Genomic DNA, 24,027 nt, shown 5'->3' on the forward strand with positions numbered 1-24,027 from the left:
GGCCCACATGAGAAAACGAGCATCGCTCCTTAGTTCACGGGAGCACATGATGCTTCTGCCTGACAGTGGAGGCCTGTGCGCCCCCCAGGGAGGCAGGACATGAAGTGGCAGAGGACGCACAGCTGATGTCCCCAGAGCATCCCTCCTGTGAGCAGGCCTCCAGAGAGATGCAGAACGGTCATCACACCAGGAGGGCTTTGGGGGCGGCGATTCTGGACCCCAAAGTGTATCCCCGGACCAGCAGCATCAGCATCACCAGGGAGTGGGTTGGAAATGCAGATTCTTGGACCCCACCCAGATCCACCAAACCCAGAAACCAGTGTTTGAACAGGCTCTCTAGGTAAGGTTGCCAGACAGAGTAAATACAATACAGGACACATAGTTTAATTTGAATTTTAGAGAAAGAGTGAATCATATTTTAGTATAAGTATGCTCCCATTTTTTGCATGGGACATACTTATACTAAAAATGATTCACTGTTTCTCTGACATTCACATTTGACTAGCATTCTGCCTTTTGTCTGGCAGCTCTCATTCCACAAGATTCTGGCGCATGTCAAAGTTTGGGAACCGCTGGCATAGAGGTTTGTCTAGGTCAGAAGCCCTGTTCTGGCTCTTTCCATGATGAACCCCAACCTTTTTTCATTAGATTTCCCTTCACTTTTATCTCTCTCTGCTCCTTTTATAACCAGTGACTCTGTGTTCTACACACTTCCTTTCATGAATCTGATGCTAGCTTATCCAAGCCACACAGACACCCAGAATGTGGCCGTATTTTGTATCTACCTCAAGGGATTCGGGGAGAAGGATGGTGATTCCGGCAGCAGTGCCAAGCTGAACTGCCCTCAGCTTCTCCTCATCTCTGTCCTTATGCTCCCTTAAAGGTTGCATTAAAATTTGTTCTGACATTTGCATTGTTACCCGAAAGCATCACCGTTTGCTCCCACTGAGGCAGACTTGAGAGCGGCCTTCCCCAGGCCCCCAGGTTCTCCAAAAAGATCAGGAACATCGGACACATAACCCTCTCCCAGATCACTCTTGTCAAAATGCACCAGACAGTCCATGAAACAGCACATTTATGGATTATGGGAATGGCTGCCAAGCATTATACACTCACCCCCTTTATGTCAAAGTGACATTCATCATCACAGAGGGACGAAGCTCTCTGACGAGCCGACGTGAATCTTGGTCCGAGAGCGCACGGGCGGACACCAGGGGCTGCGCTGATCTGTCCTGACCTCCATGTGGGAGTGGGGTCAGAAGGTTTGGGAACGGGGCTGCAATGCGTATTTGTGGAGTTCTGAAAGGCAGAGACATCCCAGTTACTGACCATAAAAGCCTTGTTTTCAAGATGGGTAGGTGATTCGGACAGCTGAAGGCAAGTCTGGATGCCATTTGTCGCCCTGTGTACCTGTCCCCCCTCCCTTCTTGTCTCTCTGTCCTCTCCCTCATTTCCTCTGACTTTTTGCATCAGTGGCTCCTTAGTTCTGTCAGGGATTATTTTAAAATGTCCCCCAAATAAGAATTGCATGGGCCTGCTACATATTTGTTCATGGCTCGTGGCTCACTGGAAAGGGGTTAGATCGTGCACATTCGGACCAGCACACAGCTCATTCCAGTTCACGGGTGCATTCGTAGGACCTTCAAAAGGCTCGTCCTTGTGCGTCAGGCTCATGCCTGCACATGTACACACATCAAACAGGTTACAGCCAGGAAACGCAAAGGAAAACAGAACTCCACTCTTAAAAACTGTTGTAGAATGAGCTCTTGCTTTGATTCCGGGTTGGATGCTGAGCTGTATGGAGCTATGGATGGTTTAAAGGCAAATCCTTTCATACGAAGAGCACAGCTGATGGTGTGCCCTACTGTTTATGAGAGACAGTAACTACCAACCAGGGCTGGTTGAATTAGTGATCGGGGTGTTCATCAGCTGAAAGCCTATGATGGTCATATAATATTTGGCAAACGTGTTAGAGAAAGGGAGGTAAATATGCTCTGCTCTTGGTGGTGGCACATCCGATTACAGACAGAAAATCGTGGCGCCTAGTGTTGAGGGAAGCTTTTTAACATTGGGTTTTCTTTTCCTTGAGCAGAATCTGGCCAAGGATTCAGTATAACAAGAAAACTGAATTTTATGCTTAAGAAGAGGGCATGCTGCAGTCAAGATATAGATTGTTCACATGGTTCTATCAGGTTTGAACTGGGACAGTGACATGTGGTCTGGACAGCTCAGGCTGGTGACTACGTGTGTGACCTTAACATTGATTGGGATTGGGGCACCTGGGTGGCTCAGTGGGTTAAGCATCTGCCTTCGGCTCAGGTCATGATCTCAGGGTCCTGGGATCGAGTCCCGAATTGGGCTCCCTGCTGAGCGGGGAGCCTGCTTCTCCCTCTTCTCCCCACTCTTGCTCTCTCTTTCTCTTAAATAAATAAATAAAATCTTTAAAAACAAAACAAAACAAAACAGTGATTGGGATTGCATTCATAAAAGATCATTCCAGGAGCAACTGAGATTTCAGCCCTGTTGCCAAATAGGGGGAGATGTCGCTATCATTGGACACTTGATGGTGCTCGCTCTGGGAAACGACTTCACTTGGGTTTACGAAGACCACTTCTTACAAGGCCAACACAATTGCTGTGTGCTGATTTCCGCCTTGGGATTCAGCATTTAGACGAACACACGGCAACCCCAATGTGGTTACAGATGTTGGGTCAGTGGCCCGCCCGAGCAAGGCTCAAGTCCAGGTGCTGCTGGAGGCGGGAGAGCAGGCAGCGGGTGAAGTTGACAAAAGAGGACAGAGAGCAGGGAAGGCGCTGATAGGGCTTGACAGCAGAGAGTAGCTCCAGTGGTTTACAAGGTTTTCATGTCATAATTATTAATGTATTAATGACTGATTAGAAGAGCTTCAATTATTCATGAGATAGCCCCTAATTCCAGTTCCCATGATCCCTGGCTCAAGTTCCCCAAAACAGTAATGTAGGAATTAGCTTCCAAATATTATGCTTTAAAATCATTACATCAGAGTGGATGCGGTTAGAAGAGCAGCACACATGTCGCCCACCATCCGCTCGGCAGGTGCTCTGTGCCCACACTGGGGGCTGCGCTGTGAACGCCCACCCAGGCCCCAGGCTGACGGAACCCTCCCTGCTCCTGCCCGGAGCTCACGCGTGCCGAGACCCGGGCCGCAGAAATCCCAAGAAGGACATCAGCAAAGCCCTCTGTGTGGACCACTGTCTTCAGATGAGGTGACCATGGAAAGCCGTATTAGTCAGGCTTCTCCAGAGAAAAAGAACCAACACTGTGTGTGTGTGGACACAAAACGAGAGAGAGGGTAGAAAGCAGGGAGAGCGTGAGTGGGAGAGATTTATTTGAGGAATTGGCTCACACAATTGTGGAGGCTGGTCTAAAACCTGCAGGGTGGGCCGGTGGGCTGAAGACCCAGGGAAGACTTAATGTTGCAGTTATGAGTCTGAAGGCTGTCTGGAGGCAGATCTCCCTCTTCCTTGGGGGAACTTTAGTCTTTTCTCAAGACCTAAAACTGATCGGACGAGGCCCACCCACATTACAGAGGATCATCTACATTAACGTCTGCTAATTTGAACTTTAACCTCATTTACCAAATATCTTCACAGAAACACCCGGAATAATGCTTAGCCAAAAATGGGGAACCACGGCCCAGCCAAGTCCACACAAGAAGTTAACCAGTGCACTGATGGAGAGTGAATAATGAAGTGTGGCCCAGCCACGGTAGCACACTCAGGGAGGGCTGGGAGGGCAGGAGGCCATGCAGGGCTGTGGGCCCCGCAGCGTTGGAGGAGAGAGGTGTGACGGAAGCTGGGACCATCAGGCAGGCACCTGGGGAACAAGGCCGGGCGGGGGGTGGGTGGGGGGGTGGGGTGTGAGGTCGTTCTGACCACGGGTGGGAAGCTGCTGAAGGAAGAGCAGGAGGTGTGAAGGGCCAGGGCTACTCCTGAGGTCTTCCAGGTCCGTGCGCTGTGTTCGCCTTGCTGAAGAGTGAAGGCCCGGACCTAGCCTCCAGGGGCAGAGTGCTGTCAAATGCGTAGGAGCCTCCTTACCCTTTCACTCCCGAAGGATGTGTTAGCCATGGCTAATTCCCTAATCACTACTTCTGAACATGTTTGTGTTACACGAACAGGCCTATTTTCCATCCTAGATGGCATTGCATCACGTTGTTCCATACCAGTGTGGAGACCCTAACAAAGGCAAGTTTCTGTCCAGAACACAACTGGAGCGCACTTCTAGCGTCTGGGAGGTCAGCCCCTCCTTCATACGACAATTGATGCAAATCTTTCCAGGAACTTCTACTGTGTTTTCTATAGAGCCAACTTGTAAGCGGTCACAATTCAGTGCTTGGAACAGCGCGAAACGGCTGACGTCTGGCTACCACAAAAAGCACGCAGCTTAGCAATGGGAGCCCAAAGCCAAAGGTTTACTGGGAGTGCCCTCAAGGATTCTAAAGTGGTCCTTTCAGGGTCCTTGAGAGAGAAGCCTCCGGAAGGGGGGTGAGCGTGAGAACCAGGCCTACCTGCTGGTGTGTACACATGGTCTGCAGTCTCTCGGCCTCTCTCACCAGGAATCCAGCGGGGTTTCTAAGAGGCTTCTATTTCTAGCTCCTTTGACAAAGTGCATCTCCAAGCAGCTGGATTAGGGAAGTACTTGAGAGAACAAAAGCACACAGTTCAGCAAGTGGATGAGAGCTGCTGCAGGCTCTTGGGCGCACTCCCGACCTTGAGCCTGCTCCTGGAGCTTCGCTGCTGGGGGAGGGGCGGGGCGGGGGACCTGCTGGGGCCTCTCCCTGGGGGGTTGCCAAGGGGCTGGGGCCACCTGCTGGGCACCGAGGGGACCAGACACAGGGCAAGAATGGCCTCTTCTCTGCTTCCGGAAAGGCCCGCCCAACGCCCTGACAGGCAACCTCCAAACAGCAAAAACAAGAGGACACCAACCTGTTGCTTCCCCGCGGTTCTGGTGGCATTCCCGTGCCCCTCCCCCACGCCCCCTCACTGTGGCTGGAGCCCCAGGTGAGGCCTTCCCTCTGCTGAGTCTGGCTGACGGGGGAGAGAAGGATGAGGCATCACAGGCCAAGATTAGGTCCCATCACACCCATGCCCTCCACGGTTTCCATGAAAGGCCGAGGATCACTGCTCAGGGCTATGCTTAAAATTCAGGAGAGGTTTGGGTTTTTTTCCCTCTATGAGCAGGCATTTTCTAGCAGAAGTTAGCTGTGTTGAGTGGGAAATTGAGGAACATGTTAGAATTTTCCTGTTTTAGGACATAGGAAGAAAGCTAAATGAACAGGAAAAGCCAGAGAAGTGGGCCCACATCCTGTGCGTAGGGTCATCTCATTGTGGACCTGATGGAAACAAATAATTTGCATTTCCTTAGAGATTTACTTTCTACAGAAATTCGGTTTGGGGAGCAAACTGAGTCCACGTGCCTCAGGACGTGGCTGCACCTGCTTGTGTCTGAGGACAGAAATGGGGGGACGCGGGAAGCCAGGAGGCAGGGCCCTGATGCGCGGGGCTCCCGAGCGTGTCGCCGCACACCCACTGCCTGTGTGGGGCCTGCGCTGCCTGCCTTCTTGGCCTGAGTGTGTGCAGGCCGGTGAGGAGCAGAACACAGGCCCGAGGAGCCCATGTGAGCAGAGGTGCGAGCACCGCCAAAGCCGAAACGGCCCTGGAGAAGGTGAAACAGGTAGGGATGCCTCTATGCAGAGCTACCGCAATGGGGTGGGGGGAGGCCAGAACTCAATCTGGCCCCAGCTCCTCTGAGAAAAAGGACGGGGTTCTTCAAGCGCTGGCTGACAGCGACCCAAGACTGCCTGTGTTTGCAAACTGGCTTTGCCCAAAGGGAAAGTAGACTTCCCCCGTCTTTGTGACGGCCGGTAGCTGTCCAGCTTGGAGACTGGGCCCCCACCCTCACACAGTGACTGGGAGATTACATGCCACCCTCCGTGGCACTACATTTCGGAGAGATGGCTCCCAGATCGTCGAGAAAGACATTCCTGTGTTGTTGGCAAGAGGCTTTAAAAAAGATTTATATACATCTCAAAGGGGCAGAAAAAGAATTGAAATGATCAGTTGTATGAAGAAAATGCTTGTGTTAGTCTGGGTTGTCCAGAGAAACAGAACCAATAGAATTTATAGAGAGAGATTTATTGGAGGAGCTGACTCACCCAGTTACGGAGGCTGACCGATATCAAGATTTGCACTCGGCAAGCCGGAGACCAGGAGAGCCCCAGGAAAGGCATGAGCCCCAGGTCATGCTGCTCTCTGCCTGCACCAGCCTTGACCTCCCCGTGGGGCCTCTCAAGGCAAGTGCCTCCTCCAGGTTCTGTGAGTAATAAACTTCTCTCTTTCAATTTCTCTGTAGTCTGTTTTGGAACCACACTCACTGTCCAGCACCGAGGGCTCCAGGTAACAGATGTTAATTTAACATGCATGACCTCTGTCCTGGGCATGGATACATTGTCTCCCCTGTGTCCTCACATGGTCATCCCTCTATGTGTGCCTGTGTTCTGATCCCTCTGCTTGTAGGGACACCAGTCGCACTGAATTAGGGCCCAGCCCGAGACTTCACTGTAACTCAGCCACCTCTGTAAAGAGTCCATCTCCAAGCACAGTCACACTCTGAGGTCCTAGAGCCAGGGCTTCAACATAAGGACTTGGGGGGGCAAAACTCAACCCATCGTACCCAGTCCTCAAGGGCACCAGGAACTCAATGCATTGGGGCTCCATATCACCTCATGTAGCTCTCATAGTCAGACAATGTAGGTGGTATTCGTATCTTAAAATAAAGGAACTGATAAGAAATGGGCAGAAGACATGAAGAGACAGTTTTCCAAAGAAGACATACAAATGGCCAACAGACACATGAAAAGGTGCTCAACATCACTCATCATCGGGGAAATGCAAATCAAAATTACCATGAGAGATCTAGTCAGAATGGCTAAAATCAACAACCCAAGAAAGCAGATGTTGGTGAGGATGTGGAAAAAGGGAAGCCCTCTTGCACTGTTGGTGGGAATGCAAACTGGTACAGCCACTCTGGAAAACAGTATGGAGGTTCCTCAAAAAGTTAAAAATAGGGGCGCCTGGGGGGCTCAGTCATAAAGCATCTGCCTTCGGCTCAGGTCATGATCCCAAGGTCCTGGGATCGAGCCCCGCATCAGGCTCCCTGCTCCATGGGGAGCCTGCTTCTCCCTCTCCCACTCCCCCTGCTTGTGTTCTCTCTCTCGCTGTGTCTCTGTCAAATAAATAAATAAAATCTTAAAAAAAAAAAAGTTACGGGCGCTTGGGTGGCTCAGTTGTTAAGCGTCTGCCTTCGGCTCAGGTCATGATCCCAGGGTCCTGGGATCGAGTCCCATATCGGGCTCCCTGCTCGGCGGGAAGCCTGCCTCTCCCTCTCCCACTCCCCCTGCTTGTGTTCCTGCTCTTGCTATCTCTCTCTCTGTCAAATAAATAAATAAAATCTTAAAAAAAAAAAAAAAAGTTAAAAATAGAGGTACCCTGTGATCCAGCAATTGCACTACTAGATATTTATCCAAAAGATACAAACATAGTGATTCAAAGAGGCACAAGCACTCCAATGTTTATAGCAGCAATGTCCAATAGCAAATTATGGAAAGAGCCCAGATATCCATTGACAGATGAATGGATAAAGAAGATATGAGATGAGGGTGCCTGGGTGGCTCAGATGGTTAAGTGTCTGCCTTCGGCTCAGGTCATGATCTCCAGGTCTTGGGATCGAGCCCTGCATCGGGCTCCCTGCTCCGTGGGGAGCCTGCTTCTCCCTCTCCCTCTGCTGGATTAAATAAAAATCTTTAAAAAAAAAAAAAAAAGAAAGAAAAGAAGATGTGAGATGTGTACACACACACACACACACACACACACACACACACACACACAATGGAATATTACTCAGCCATCAAAAAGAATGAAAGCTTGCCATTTGCAATGACATGGTTGGAACTAGAGGGTATTATGCTAAATGAAATGAGTCAGTCAGAGAAAGACAATTATCATAGGATCTCACTCATATGTGGGATTTAAGAAACAACACAGATAAACATAGGGGAAGAGAGGAAAAAATAAAATACGATTACAAAAAGAGAAAGAAGCAAACCATAAGAGACTCTTAACAACAGAGAACAAACTGAGAGTTGATGGGCTACCAGGTGTCTTTTGAAAAATGTCTCTTTCTACCTCAGGCGGCCAGTTGTTTTCTGAGATTCGCAAAACAGAATCCTGACTCCCACTTCCTGTAGCTGCAACAATGCACGTTTTTCTGTCTTCAGAGTGATCATTTGGAAATGAATTTCTCTTATGAAGGAAATTTATCCGACGTACAGAAACTCCTGAAATTGGCTCGTTCCATTTTCTTCTATTAAATTCCAGAAAACAAATTTGACAATTTTACTTAAAAATTGCATACATATTATAATCCCATGTTCGTGATTTTTTTCCTCTTCTTCTGTCTACATTTAGGCGTGCATAGGAAGTTATTCTCTGGGCGCTGCCTTGTGTTGCTTTGAGCTGATTAGTCAGGATGATATTTACATTCTTGGGGTCTTTTCTGTATCACTTTTTTTTAAAAAATAAGAATTACTTATTGTCTGAAAAACAATGTTTTAAAAAGCATACTCTCAAAAATGTGACAATTTGAAAAAAAGTGGATTACGAAGCTGCACGTCATGACATTGTGCAATGTTCCCTAGTGATTTTTGAGAATTGAGATTATAAGTGATTTTGTCATAGTTTTTTGTTATGCTAAGTATTTAAAATTAATATGGATCACTCCTCTGTATTAGTCAGGGTTCTCCACAGAAACAGGGTTGATAGGATATACAAGAGAGATTTATTACAAGGGATTGGCTCACATGACTGGAGGCTGGGAAGTCCCCTGACCCGCAGTGGGCACGCTGGAGACCGGGAGCTGGTGGTGTGGGTTCTGTCTGAGTCCACACCTGAAGGCAGCAGAAGGCCATGCTCAGCTCAGAGACAGTCAGGCAGAGGGAAGGCTCTCTTCCTTGGCTTTGTGCTCTCCTCAGGCCTCCATGGACTGGATGAGGCTCACCCACAGCGGGGAGGCGGTCTGCCTTACTCAGTCTATCGATTTAAATGTTTAACTCATGCAGAAAACACCCACAGTCATGTTTAACCAAGTATCCAGACACCCCAGTGGAGCTGACACATAAAATTAACCATCACACTCCTTATAATGAAAAAATAAATGATTAAGGCCATTGAAGGAAGAGACACAGGGTGATCTCTCAAAAGGAGCATCCAGGAAAATTGAGTGGCTGCTTACTGGCACAGTTCTACACGGGGCACCAGCCTGAGGAACCCCAACATGAGAACCTGATGTTGGTACCTTCTCCAGGACATTGGTAAATACTCTGGATGACCTCACTCCTTTGTGCTGCACGGAGGGTATTTGGTATCAGGGGTGAGAGCTCTGGGCCCCAGGAGTCACTGTTTCCATTACCATAGCTCTGCTCAGGGAGGGTCCTGTGAACCCGGTACTCCGCCAGTAGCTCTCTCCTCCTCACCACCCCTGCAAGGAGGGTGTTATTCCTCTTTACAGATGGGGAAGGTGAAGGGCAGAGAGGCCATGTAACCCATCTAACACCATGCAGCAAGCAAAGGAGAGGAGGGATTTGAACCCAAGAGGAAAATATGGATTGGCTGTGCGTTAGCTGAGTGCTTGCTTCCGGGTCTGGAATTCCATTCCTCTGCTTCTCATAGATGCTGGGCAAGAAGAAGCAGAATTATTTTTTTTTTTAATTGTGGCATATTTATTGCACCCACACATACATATACAATCACAATGCATTTATATATACTCGAATGGGCTTGAAATATTAATTCCCAGCTAATTAACATGAAATTGATAAAGAAGGCCCAGAAATTTGAGTTTAAGGTGTGACCAGGGGTGGAATGAATTACACAATCTGGGACCACTGTCTTACAGAAGGGCTGTCTCTGTTCCATAAGAGATTTCCAGGGTATCTGTTATTCCAGGGCACCGTGGCTGTCTTTGGCACAATTCACATTTTTGCACATTTCCTAGAAACAAATCAACTATTAGTTTTGTATCACTAGTTTCTTTCATACGGGGACCTTTGGGGATTCCCCATACTTAGAATTAAATTAAAACAATCTATCCTATCTCACCAGATGTTTTGCCATCATGTCTGGTCTCAGTAATATTTCGAGGACAACAGACATTTGGGCTGAGTGGGACGCATTTTAAACAGTGCAGCAACATGGGCTCTCATTTGCCCTGAGACTAGATATCTGTTATTCAGCCAATATGTTTTCAGGTTCCTAGACAAATGGAAAATTCAATATTTTTTCTTGAACACATCCTAACTCCTGGCCTTCACCTTATTTCTGGCTACACTGAGAAGGTCGTAAGCGCGTCTGTATGTGTAGCTGGCCCTACAAACATCTGGGGTTTAGTGGCCGTGCTGTATTTCCTATGACAACTTACTTCCTGGAAAGAGCCCACTGTCTTTCTGCTGGAAAAATCTGCTTGTGACAAATTGTTTATGACAAAGTTTCAAATTTTGGTGCTGAGGATGAATGGTTTTGAGATTCAAGTCTTTTTTCTTCCAAACAATTACTTCTGCTGGGACTTCAAAGTCCATTTTGAAACTATAGGCTAAGAAACAATGCTGCATCTCTGCAGGGCGGCCTCTGCTCTTCCAGGGCAGGAATCGAGGATGGAACAAATGGAAACAAATACATACTGGCCAATGTCACATGAGACAGCCACTTTGGCCGAAAGCGGTAATACACTGATTGATAAATCCTTGAAAGACTTTTGCCAATTTCAGTGGTATTCTCTTCTTAATTTCAGAAATATCCAAGGACTCAAGGTAACAGAAATGAGATGATTCAGTGCCCCAAAGGAAGGCCCTTATGGATATTGCGTTTTATTGGCTACACTTGGATATGACTTGATTAGTGACCATTTTAAAAGTCACATTTAAAAGTTTTAAATGTAATTTTTTTAAAGATTTTATTTATTTGTCAGAGAGAGAGAGAGAACAAGCGCACAAGCAGGGGGAGTGGCAGGCAGAGGGAGAAGCTCCCCACTGTGAGCAAGGAGCCCGACATGGGACTTGATTCCAGGACCCTGGGATCATGACCTAAGCCGAAGGCAGACGCTTAACCAACTGAGCCACCCAGGGGGCCCTTTAAATGTAATTTCTTTAAGACCTTTAGCAGCAGATTCAGCAATATAAAAGTCATAGAAATTTAGAGAGATACTTGAAATATAATAGGGTAATATAACCTGGATCAACTAGTTTGCTAAATGTAAACCATTCCATGTAATGAAATCTTAATATTTCTTTTAAAAATGAAAGAAAGAATGTTTCATGTCACTGGTCACTATAAATATATGAGGGGATTCTTTGGAATTTTTTATCGAGGCTAGTTTTCCTTTTGATGTTATGAATCTCTTAAAACATCAAACATATACATGGACACACGTGGGCAGTAAGAATATGATACATCATTTTCAACATCTTTTCTGCCACAAAAATACCACCTGTGGGAAATGTCCTAAAGGCAGGAATTTAACCATTACTGTTTTGAGTTTCCATGGTTGTTACTTCCAAAATTCCAAATTATAAATAAGTAATATACTTAACGAGTTTCTCCATTTTTCAACCTTGATTTGTTTTGTGATGACTTTCCATGAGGAAAAATGAAGGTTTGGCTAAGTTGTATTCCTCTTGATGCTGTGGATACATTATTATAGCCAGCTCTCCTGTGGGTTCACGATTTAGCTTTAAATGGTATGCTTGAACGTGAATTTCTTGTTGGGTCAACTTTAGACGGGAATAATTGCTGAGACAGGTAGGTCTCCAAACTCTGCCCTTCCATCTATCTTTTTCCCCACTTTATGCATCCCACATTCTTCCAGCTAGATACGCATTTATTTTTTCAATGACAGATTTTTTTTTTCATTTTTAACAGTTGGTACGGTTTATATACCATAACACTCTCCCACTGTCAGACTACAACTCATTGATGTTTATAAGTCTAGAGTTGTGTGAGCTCCCCCAGTTCAGTTTCAGGACATTCCCAACGCCCAGTGTGCACTTATTTTATATCATCAAAGTAAATGTCATTGAGTCTGGTCCCCTGGTCATATATGAATTTTCTGGGTTTCATCTAGAAATCAGGTCAATACACAGCATATAGACATGATTATGACAGTGTGAGAACAGACCCAGTGGAGACTCATAACTATTCACTTAATTCACTCAACAATAAATCATAACTGAGAGTCTCCCTGTGTCAGGTGCTGTTTTAAACACCAGCGACGAGATGGTGAGCAAAGTGCACCTGGCGCCTTTCTTCACAGAGCTGGAACTCAGGTGAGGCTATTGACATCATAAAGTACCGACCCAAATACATGCATACTCATTAGCTTCTGCCAGTGAATGGTGGCTTCAAACCACAACCACCTGACTTTTGCACATCTGATTACTGAGTCATCTGGGCTGGCCGTCCAGTCTGGCCAGCTTGGTTGGTCCCTGTAACTGTGGTCAGTTAAGAGGGTAGTGTGGAAGCTGGATGATGCAGGATGGCATCATGTCACACAGGGTCCCCTCCACTATATTCTGTTGGTCAAAGCAGCCAGAAGCCTGCCCAGATAGAAAGTGGGGGACACAGACCACACCACTGAATGGGAGGGCCCCCATGTAAGAAGCCTACCTGACCTGAAGCAGCCATGCTGGGAGGAAGCTCAAGCCTCAAAGAGAAGCCACGTGCAAGAGCTCAGGCCTGGGTGAGCCCAGCCTTTGGGTCATCCCAGGCCAGGTGCTGGATGAGTGAAGAAAGAAGCCCCTGCTGTTTTGGTCCTTTTAGCTGGGGTTCCAGACTCTGTGGGACAGATAAGCCACCCTCTTGGGGCTCTGTCTAAATTCCTAACTGTAGAATCCAAAGGGCATAATAAAGTGGATGTTGTTTTGTAATACTAATTTTTGCAGCAATCCATACCTGGGACAAGGGGAAAGATGGCGCAGGTATTGGGGTAACTCACAGAGAAGATGGTGTATGTTTGCGATGTTGTCTCTTTCCGTTAAAATTGTTTCCATGGAATGTCAAGAATGAAAGTGAGAAACCAGGAGCTCGTTCTGTGTTTTGCATTTGCATGGCACATGATTAGAGCATTATCCGAAGCCGTGAACGGAGTGACTCCACCAGCTAGTGATGAGTAGAAATGGTGGCCATGGAGCAGCTATGGGTGGGACCATCCCAGAGTGGTGGTGGTCTGAGGCCACTGGGCCCAGTCTGCCTTGGGGAGGATATTCATACTGGTTTCTAGATCAGAAAGCTCTGAGCTCAGGACAAAGAAAAGAGTCCTTTACAGAAAACTGTAGAACTTGATGGGGTTTTTTTTGGGAATATTTACCCTTCATTTGTCTTTCCAAATGAGTAAAGAAAAATTCTAAAGACTATTCACCGGATTTAGTTTTGTTCTTTGGAAATCCAGTGATGAGTTTCTAGGGGAATGAAAGGTACATGCCTGAAAGGGCTTTTCTCTTGTTAAAAAGTGTGATTAGAGGATTACCCAGGATGCTCTGTCTGTGCTTTCCCTGTGGCTTTCATTACAGCCATTCTTTCCTCAGCAGGCTCCATGATTATACAAATGTCTTAGCCTTTCAAGTGTTCCATTATTCATTTGTTACTCACTGGGAGCACCTACGGCCTGTTCAGCTACGGAGCCAGCTTGCTCAGTGAGCTGGCTGTGCATTCATTTTTGACTTGGGTTTTTTGTGTTTCTGGGAAAGATGAAGTGGAAGATCGTATTTATGCGGTGGTTCTCCTTGCTTGCAGACCGGGGTCTTATTCTTTATCGCCCACATGTGTGAACCCACAGGCTGTTCAATCCTTGATTCCCTGGTTGCACTTCCTTGCAAACTGTAGGCACCGTTACCGAAGCAATCTCGCCTACTTGAAATATCTCATTTACAGGTCATTGCTTTGTGGGCAATGGTCTCCCATCCTCTGAATCTCATTGCCCCCGGCACCATCTACTTCTATTTAGTCATTCCGTCATATGCAGTTCAGCAAAACCATCTCAGCATTCCCGTTTCCAATCATAAATGTTGCTTAGATAGAACTAAAAAAGATTATACAGAACTATTGGCTGTGTGCCCTCAGTGATATGGGTAAGGGGGAATGATTCAGTGACATGAAACAGATAAAAGAGACTCTTTTGACAAACAGCAGCTAATAACAACTTTCAAATGGAGAATTAATCATTTGGGCCACTTAACTGCCATTTAGAAGAGTTCAGAAATTCGAACGCCTATGAGGGTAAGGGGACAGTATACTTGTGTGTGTGGGTGGGCTGGGGTGTATAAGACATCTACAGTTACACCACGTCTTATTAAACTTTCATCTAGAGAAAACTGTACATTGACATGTAGTTGTAGGAAATAATACAGAGACATCTTGAGCACCTATCACCCAATTTCCCCGGAGGCTAATGTCTTCCAAAACTACAGGACGATGTCACAACCAGGACATTGACACTGACACAGTCAAGACACAGAACTTCCATCACCATAAGACCCCCTCAGGTGACCCCTGTCCTCCCCATGCCATCCCTAACCTGGGCAATCATTCCTCTTCACTAGTCTGTTCTCCATCTCCATAATTTTGACATTTCAAGAATGATATATAAATAGAATTGTATGGTATTGTTAAAAAGAGAAAACAGGGGTGCCTGGCTGGCTCAAGTCAGTAGAGCAGGTGACTCTTGATCTCGGGATCATGAGTTCGAGCCCCATAGAGATCGGGCATGGAGATTACTTAAAAAAAAAAGAGAGAGGGGGTGCCTGGGTGGCTCAGTTGGTTAAGCGACTGCCTTTGGCTCAGGTCATGATCCCGGAGTCCCTGGATCGAGTCCCACATCTGGCTCCCTGCTCAGCGGGGAGTCTGCTTCTCCCTCTGACCCTCTCTCCTTTCATGCTCTCACTCTCTCTCTCTAATAAATAAATAAAATCTTAAAAAAAAAATAAAAATAAAAATAAAAAAGAGAGAGAAAGAGAAAACAGGCCCAAAATGGAGTCACTTGAGATAAGTTCATGTCACCAAACCAAGACTTAGTATCTAACCTAATTACGGTTTCAGCCTCTCCCAGGAGTGTAATCTTAACCAGTCAGTCTGGGATTACGTGGTCAGCACTAGTGAGGTCATCTGCCTGTGGGACCCTCGGCCTTCCCCCAAAGGAAGGTGGCCTTGCCTAAAACAATCCACTCTTTGCTAGTAACTTCTTTGTCTTGCTCCCTTCTGCCTGTAAAAGTCTTCTGTTTTGTACCATGTGTGAAATGGGTCTCCTTCCTATCTGCTAGATGGGATGCTGCCCAATTCATGAATCATTGAATAAAGCCAATAAGATCTTTAAAATTTACTCAGGTGAATTGCTTTTTAACAGTAACCTTTTGGAATTGGATTTTTTCACTCAGTAGAACTCCCTTGTAATCTGTTGCATAAATAAATAGTCAGTTCTTTTGCTTGCTGAGTAGAATTCCATGATATGGAGATACCAGAGTCTGTGTGACCATTCACCCACAGAAGGACATCTGGGGTTTTTATAGTTTTCGGCTATTACGAATAAAGCTGCTCTGAACGTTTGCATGTAGGTTTTTGTGTGAACATAAGCCTCCATTTCTGTGGGATTAATGTCCAAGTTTTCCTTGCTTGGTCATACAGTGATTGTGTGTTTAGTTCTGTAAAAACTACCACACTGTTTTCCAGAGTGACTACACAAACTCACATTCCCTCCAGTGTGTCGGAATGATTCTGTTTCTCTGCATCTTCACAGGCATTTGGTGTTGTCGATATTTTTTATTTCAGCCATTCCGTTAGGTCTGTAGTGATATCCCACATGGTTTTAATTTGCACTTCCCTCATGGCTAATGGCCTTAGGCATCTTCTCATGGGCTTATTGGCCGTCTTGTTTTCATCTTCAGGACATGATTGCTCATGTTCTAATCACACCATATTTTAAAACACAGAACAGAGGAGTGCAGCAGGTCCTGGTTGGCAGAGAGCCTGCCACACAGATGATCGTCTCAGAGACTAAAAGCCATGCGGCTTCTCCCGTTTAAGAATTTCACGATGTCCCAGTGCACTCGCTTTAATAATTGCTGACACACACCCCAAGAGAAAAGTTGTTTTTGTTTGCCAACAGCAGGTGGACTCTGAAACCTAGGGTCAGGATCCCTCGTAGCCAAGAAACAGAAGAAGTATCTGCCCTGACCAAGGTGTCCCCGTGTCCTCCTTGCTATAAATGGACAAGGAGGCAGCTGGGAGCTGGAGGTGCAGAGGGATGTGGCGGGGAGGGCAGCACCTAGAACCCCAGGTTCCTTCCCTTCCTCCTTGGTACTGAAAAGTTCACTTCGATCCACAGTGGTTGCTAAAGCAAGATTTCCCTGCTTTGGGCCCCAAATCTGTATTTTCAGCAAGCATCCAGGTCATTCTTAATCCTCTCCTAAATTTGGGAAACAGCTCCTTCTATTGTTCCTCTGTCACAGGGTGGATTCCCAGGGAGATGGGTGACCTGGCCTCCAGCAAGGGTGTGACTTAGTGCCATTTAGTGCTCGCGGGCCGGGGTCCTCTGTGTCTGGTTAGTGGCAGCCAGCAGCAGGTCCGTCAGCACTGCCTCTGAGCATGTTCTGTTGAACTACTGATGAGCATTCACAGCACAGGGGACGTATGTGTATTCTTAGCTGTGCTTAGCCTATTTGTCTCACAGAATCTCACTTTCTGCTTCTTACTTCCTTACCAGCTTACACACATTTTATGAGCACAAATTCTTTGTGGGGAGGAATATAACAGGCTTTGTTAATACTAGGAATTGCAAGTTACCTAAGAAAGCAATTCTAAATTTTTTTTTTTAAAGATTTTATTTATTTATCTGACAGAGAGAGAGACAGCGAGAGAGGGAACACAAGCAGGGGGAGTGGGAGAGGGAGAAGCAGGCTCCCACTGAGGGGGCAGCCCGATGCAGGGCTCGATCCCAGGACCCCGGGATCATGACCTGAGCTGAAGGCAGATGCTCAACGACTGAGCCACCCAGGCGCCCCAAGAAAGCAATTCTAAAATAATTCTTGCGAGATATTCCCAAATATCCTAATCAGAAATACTTCAGTTCCCTACATTAGGAAAAGATTCTCCAAAGAAAGATAAACAGTTTCCTAAAGTCCTAACTGGCCAAAAGTGCCGATAAAACACGCTTCACCTAGATTAATGCTACACTGTTGTCCATTTCAATCAGCTTTAATCCTGTCCACTCAGCAAAAATTTCATTAAAATTGTCAATGTCAATTACATGTCAAAATAATAATATTTTGGTATATTGAGTTAAATAGAATATGGTATTAAGATTAAGCCCACCTGTTTCTTTGTAGTTTCATACTGTGGTAACTAGAAAATCTAGAATTGCAAATGTGATTTGCTCCCCTTCCCCTGGATGTGGGGTGGCCCCTCCTCACACAGCTCTCTGCCAGAGGTCACCTCCCCCTGACCCCGGGGCCCTCCTACCGGGCGGGATATTTCTGTTCACAGCTCTGCTCTTACCCGACTTCATGTTTGTCATTTTTTATCTCTTCTCAAGTGAAAATGCGGGGAAGGCAGGGACTGAGAGTAGGGTGTGGCCCCATGACACGCCCCACGAACAACTCTATCAGAGAAAACTCAGTTGCTGACCCAATGCTGTATTTTGTCAACAGTTACTTAAACAGAGATTAGTTTTTTTTTTTTTTAAAGATTTTATTTATTTATTTGAGAGAGAGAGAACGAGAGACAGAGAGCATGAGAGGGAGGAGGGTCAGAGGGAGAAGCAGACTCCCTGCCGAGCAGGGAGCCCGATGTGGGACTCGATCCCGGGACTCCAGGACCATGACCTGAGCCGAAGGCAGTCGCTTAACCAACTGAGCCACCCAGGCGCCCCCAGAGATTAGTTTTGAAATGCACATTTTTTCCTTCCTTTTTTCAAATCTCAGATGGTTTCACAGGCCCTTGAAGGCTTGTAGCTCTGACCCAAGGCCCTCGGGGCTAAAGATACATTTACATTTTAATGATCATTTTGCTGCTTGGGTTCTTTGTGACTTATGGATATAAGCAACCTGACCAATGGTCAAGGATGGAAATCAGGTCTATATTTTAAAACTATATATATATTTTTAAAGATTTATTTACTTGACAGAGAGGGACACAGCGAGAGAGGGAACACAAGCAGGGGGAGTGGGAGAGGGAGAAGCAGGCTCTCCTTTGAGCAGGGAGCCCGATGCGGGGCTCGATCCCAGGACCCTGGGATCATGACCTGAGCCGAAGGCAGACGCTTAACAACTGAGCCACCCAGGTGCCCTAAAACTATATTTTTAAACCCGAAAGGTAGCAGTGGGTGAGAACTTGGGGGTTTCTCTGCACCTTGGTGCACTGTGTGCCAAGAGGAACACTCCCAGCCTGGTGATGCCAATGTTCTCTTAAACGCTATGGATTCAAAGTTTTACTATGTCACATTGATTCTTTGGTTTGTTGGATGTAGCAAACATTCTAAAAGGCAAAAAACTAACCCCCCCTGCCAAAAAAATCCAAGAAACAAATGAATAGCAGTGTAATAGAAACCTGAGTCAGTAATTCCAACTCAGCCCTCTGGGATGGCGCTCACCTGGCACCCACCAGGGGCTACATCCCACACGTGGCACATGTCTCTAACACAATCGTTAGCTTCTCGTATCTTGAGGACACCCATTATAATGTCCACATCTGCTACTAGCTGTTGTCACTCTGGACCTCACCCCACTCCCAAGAAAACATTGCTTAGCGATCGGCCAAGTGGACAATCCCAACAGCGTTAATGTGATGTGAGTTGAAACCTGTCCATTCTAAAAACTTTGTTCCAGGTTTATTAAGCTATAATTGACATACAGCACAGTGACTTGACTTACAGATATTGTGAAATGGTCACCACCATCACTTTAGTGAGCATCCATCATCTCAAACAGATCCGCAGGAGATCTCATCCCTTCGAAGCTGTCTACTGTAACTACCTCCCTGTGCATCATGTGGTCGCGGCGGCTATGGTCTGTGCGCACCTCACACCCTACTTCCTGTCTTCTCACTGGGAGCTGGGACCTTTTGACCACTTTCCTCCAATCCCTTTCCCCTCTCCATCCCTGCCTCTGGGAACCATAAATCTGATCTCTTTTTCTATGACATTGGGTTTTTTTTTAATTCCACATACAAATGAGATCATGCAGTATTTGTCTCTCTCTGACTGATTTATTTCACTTGGCATCATGCCCTCCAGGTCCATCCATGTTGTGGTAAATCTCAGGATTCCTTTATGTATGTACACACCACACCTTCTGTGTCCGTTCCTCTATCGACGGGCATGGGTGTTGCTTCCCTATTCTCACTACGGTAAATAACGCTGCAGGGAACACGGGGGTGCAGGTGTCTCCTCCACATAGCATTTTCCAAACCTTTCCACTGTAATCGGGGTTTTGACGCTCCTGTGCAGTGTTGCTCTTCCATGCACACTGTGGATATGAGCCACCCTCTAAATCCCGGAGCACGTCTAAGAACTGCGAGGCCTTGCAGGCTGCAAAACTCAAATCCACCTTGGGAAGGTCCCCCTACCTTTTACTTCACAACTACCCATTTTGTGTGGTTCTGATTTCTCTCTCTTTTCCAAATATCTTTGATAAACTTATGCATGTCTTCATAGCCGGCCATCCACAATATTATGATAACAGGCAAGGGGTGACCTAAAGAAGAAAAGAATACTTTGTTCTGTCACAGGGCAGCACACCGTCCTTGGAGGGCCAGATGGCAAACATGTGCGGTGTGCAAGCCTCTGTCCCTGCTCCTCAGTCTGCCACGGGAACAAGAAAGCAGCCACAGGCCATGTGTAAATGGGAGAGTGTGGCTGTGTTCCAATAAAACTTTATTTTGGACATGTGTTACAGACACAATCTGAATTTCATTTAACTTTCACATGTCACTAAATAGTGGTCTTCTTTTCTCCCCCCAACCATTTAAAAATGTAAAAACTATTCTTAGTTCGCAGGCTGCCCAAAAGGGGGTTGTGGGCCGTAATTTGCTGCCTCCTGCTATAAACTGTCAATGACTATGGCCAATAATTATCACGAATAGTTTTGGTGCTGTTAACAGTTACCAAGCACTCACAGTAACTAAAAGACTTTTAAAAAGGGCTTCTGGGCACCTGGGTGGCTTAGTTGGTTGGGCCTCAGACTCTTGATTTTGATTTTGGCTCAGGTCATGATCTTGGGGTCGTGGGATCAAGCCTCATGTCAGGTTCCCTGCTCAGTGGGAGGGGGCCTCAACTCAGAAAATTTCCTCTCAAAAGCCAGACAAATGGAAAAATGGAAATTGGGTTTAAAAACCTATTTCCGCCTGTTCCAATTCTATCCGTCTGCTGCCTGCTTCCCTGTTTTGCTTCCACCAGCAGCCCTGGATCCGGCACCTCACTGTGAACGCCCAGAACGATCGGACACCCTTCCCTCTTCTGTGTCCCCACACTGCGCTGAGCTCACTCTTTCTCTGCACCAGCCCAGCTAGACCCCCTGAGCCCACCTTCCCCCCACAGGTGGCTGCTGCTGGCCTAACGAAGCATCTGTGCAGGACCCCCGATTTAATCCCGAACCCTGTGGGCTGCGTGTCCATCTCCTCTTCTTTCTCTTACTGTCAGGTGTCCAGGTAACTGATGTGTAGCCGATAAAAGGTGATTCTGAATCCTCCTGCACCTCTATTCCTACGTCTGTGAAACGGGGGTAACTGAGGGGTTAGCTGGGAAACCCTCACAGGCACCCTGAGGAAGGGTGAGGGGCGTTAGCCCCTTCTCTCAACTCTGCTCCCTGCTTCCAGCCTGAATCTTGAGGGTACAAGATGTGACTCATCTCAAACAATAAAAAGCAAATAGTTACTCTTTTCTTTTCTCAGATGTCATGGCTCCAGTTCCCAAGCTGTGGCTGCTCTCCGCTCAGGGCATCATCCCCTGTTCTCCCTCATGCAACTTAATTTCTCCCTTAATGCAACTTACTTTTCTAGTAAGACTTTCTTTACACATTTAGAATTGAGAGATTTATAGTCAGTTGGCATATTTTAAGAGAACTAAATGTGTAAGAAATTCATTTTGAAAGAAACAAATCTGGAAGAACTATTTTGTACCAATGTTAAGTGTTAATAATTCAATGGGGGGAAAAAAGCTCTTTAGACAAATAAAAGGTGGGAAGAGTTCATTATTCAAAATAAGTTCCTTATTTCTGGCATTATTACTGATACAGAAGTTTATCTTGATGAGCTTATAAGAGATGAATCCACGCTTTGTGTATACTCACTCACGCAGAATAGTTTTCAATATTGCGACCAGTGACTTGAAATGAATTAAATTATGATTCAGTTAATTTGCAGTGAAATATGTGACAGCTTTTTTCAAAGAGAATGAGGGCCTCCGTGTCATACTAAGTCTTCCCTCTGGGATATCTAGTTCTGAAGGAGACATTTGTGTTGGAGTGCAACCCAGAAAACAACACATCTAGGAACTTTCCTCCTTGGAGAAAATGTTTTCTGATGGAAACTGAAATAGAGAGAGGGTTCTGGGGGTATTGGTGGAGGGCTGATTCTGAATGTTCTGTCAGAAGCCTTGACCCCACTCTGATGCCAAAGAAGGCACCTGCTGGCTACTCAGACAGTGTTCTCCTGGGAACTGGCTCCCTGGTAGGGTCTTCACTCCAGGGTAGCATCCATAGTTAACCCAAGTTAACCAAACTCTCAAGAGACTGATGTATAAACCAAAATGCCAGTTTATTACTTTCCAGTGAGTAAAGCACAGAAGCTCAGTTCTTCTCTTCAACACATTCTCCCTTCCATACTGGAAGCCAATCATTCTTAGGAGACTGTTTTGGGTGGAAAATAGGTGTGCGTAAGATGCTTGGACGGCATCTTGCCAGGTGGAAGCCTTGGGACACAGCTCTGAATCAGAAGCTGAGCTCCTGTCCTGAGGTGGCTGATGCATCCATCATTCCTGGATGAGGGCCTCCAGTGCCGGCCAGCAGGACAGCCTCCCTCCGCACATGGCTGGAACGCTGGCAAGTCCGTACGTGTTGTGATTTCAGCTTCCCTGAGCGACAAGCACCTTTGAGTCCAAGCCATCTACTCCTCCGGGATTTATGCCACTTGATCACACCTGGACATTCCCAAATCCCTGCAGCTATATAGTGACAGGTGATGTTTTAGGGTGGTTTAGGCCACTTTTAGAAGGAGAACTCATTTCTAAGTTGTGTGGAAAATTGATCTTATTTAGTTGTATCTTCACTTGTATTTTAGAAGCCGGCTCTTGTCAGGGAATTTGTCAGTTTATTCTTGCTATACTGTTGGGGTTTTTGCAGTTTTGTTTTGGGGACATAATATTATCAGCTTAAAAATAAATCCTCAGAGGGAATGTCTGTATTGAGTTGGGGCTAAATTAGGGAGGGGACAAAAGTGGGAGCGGGAGAGAGAGGAAACCAGCATGTGCGTACCTGGCCATTGGCAAACTTAGGTAAAGTAGGTCACACATAATTGGAAACGTCTCTGGTCCAATCCACAGAATGTCCATGCCTGTTAGACTTAAGCTGATGCCCGGGGGCTGTTTAGCCAGGGTGAAGCCGTGCCGGCTTCCTGCAGTCCCTGCAATCCTGGATTCCCACTGGTGTCCATCCTGGTTCTCTCCATCAGCACCAGCAGGGCACAGCTTACTTTCTAATGCACATGAATTTTTATTTCAAGTATGCCTCCTGTAGGTGGCGAGATGCTGGATTTTCTCTTTTTATAAATACTGGCAATGGCCCTTCCTTCCTTCCTCCCTTCCTCCCTCCCTTCTTTTTTTAACAGGGGAGTTCTGCTGATTTGCACCGGTTGACATAATGGACGGTCTGCGTCCATCGCGGCTCCATCCCTGCCATTGATACGTTGGTTGCTTTCTGCCACGCGGCTTCTTTGGCCCAGCGTGAGCTGGTCGCATGGCTCTCACTGACCTGCTGGTAACTTTCTCCAAGAAGTTTGAGGTAAAGAAATGCAAAACTCCATGCCACATTCCTCAAGTACCCACATGCGCTGTTGGAAACCCCTTCTGTTGAACCCGCCTCCCTTTCTTTAGACTAGGGGAGGTCAGAAAGGTATCGGCCTGGAGAAGAAGCACCGTTCAGACCAGTGGTGCCCACTGCCTTTGCCTTTTGTGCAGCAGGTGCCACGCCTGGAAGGGAGGGCTCCCCACGCTGGGCCTACATTTCTCAGGGCCCCAGGGACACAGTTTGATAAGGGTGGGCAGCTCTGGGAGCCAGAAGAAATAGAAAATGCCTCATCTTGCACAGAATCACTTCACAAGATCATTCCCTCATCTTGCCTTTGGACCTTTAGTGACATTACTGTGAAATGGATTCTAAAGTGAGTGCTGCATGGAGGGCGTCGTCAGGTGTGGGTGGGGATGGGGCTACTTCGGCATCTGTCCCTCACCCCACTCCCTACCCGTGCCGCTCAGATGCACCCAGAATGCCTTGCCTCCAAAATCTGCTCAGAAGCAGCATGTTTTTATTCCAAATTCCATCTGAAAACTCGTAGAACATAGACTGGTTTTTGACAAGAACAACTCACAATGTGCCTGAAGGCAAGATTCCCCTTCATCGAGATTGTTCCAAGCGCACCTAGAAAGGGAAGCCCTGTTACGCTTTGTTAATTGATTGTTAAATTAAAGCAGCCCACTTGAATTTAATGGCCATAAATTTCAAGTAATTAAGTACCTGCCAAAAAAACAGATAATGCTTCAAAATAATTTTATAATTTTGGTCTCCACGAAATTGACTGCTTGACAGCTGTTTTGATGTCATATGACTTTTGTCACCATTGAACAAAAATAGCATTCCTTTGTCAATGTCAGTTAATACCACCCTCTAAGAGAAAATCTTGAGAC

The 24,027-nt window shown here is 46.5% G+C and overlaps 1 long non-coding RNA gene across 1 annotated transcript in view; it reads right to left on the reverse strand.

Annotated features, from left to right (window-relative positions):
- The window catches only part of LOC118519977 (uncharacterized), a 66,967-nt gene that overhangs the window by 7,511 nt on the left and 35,429 nt on the right, over positions 1–24,027 (reverse strand). The window contains exon 4 of the long non-coding RNA XR_013443678.1: positions 1,117–1,299. This is a non-coding gene — a long non-coding RNA (uncharacterized LOC118519977). The remainder of the gene's footprint in view (positions 1–1,116; positions 1,300–24,027) is intronic.

The sequence above is a fragment of the Halichoerus grypus genome, chromosome 14 (assembly GCF_964656455.1).
Source record: "Halichoerus grypus chromosome 14, mHalGry1.hap1.1, whole genome shotgun sequence".
Lineage (NCBI taxonomy): Eukaryota > Metazoa > Chordata > Mammalia > Carnivora > Phocidae > Halichoerus > Halichoerus grypus.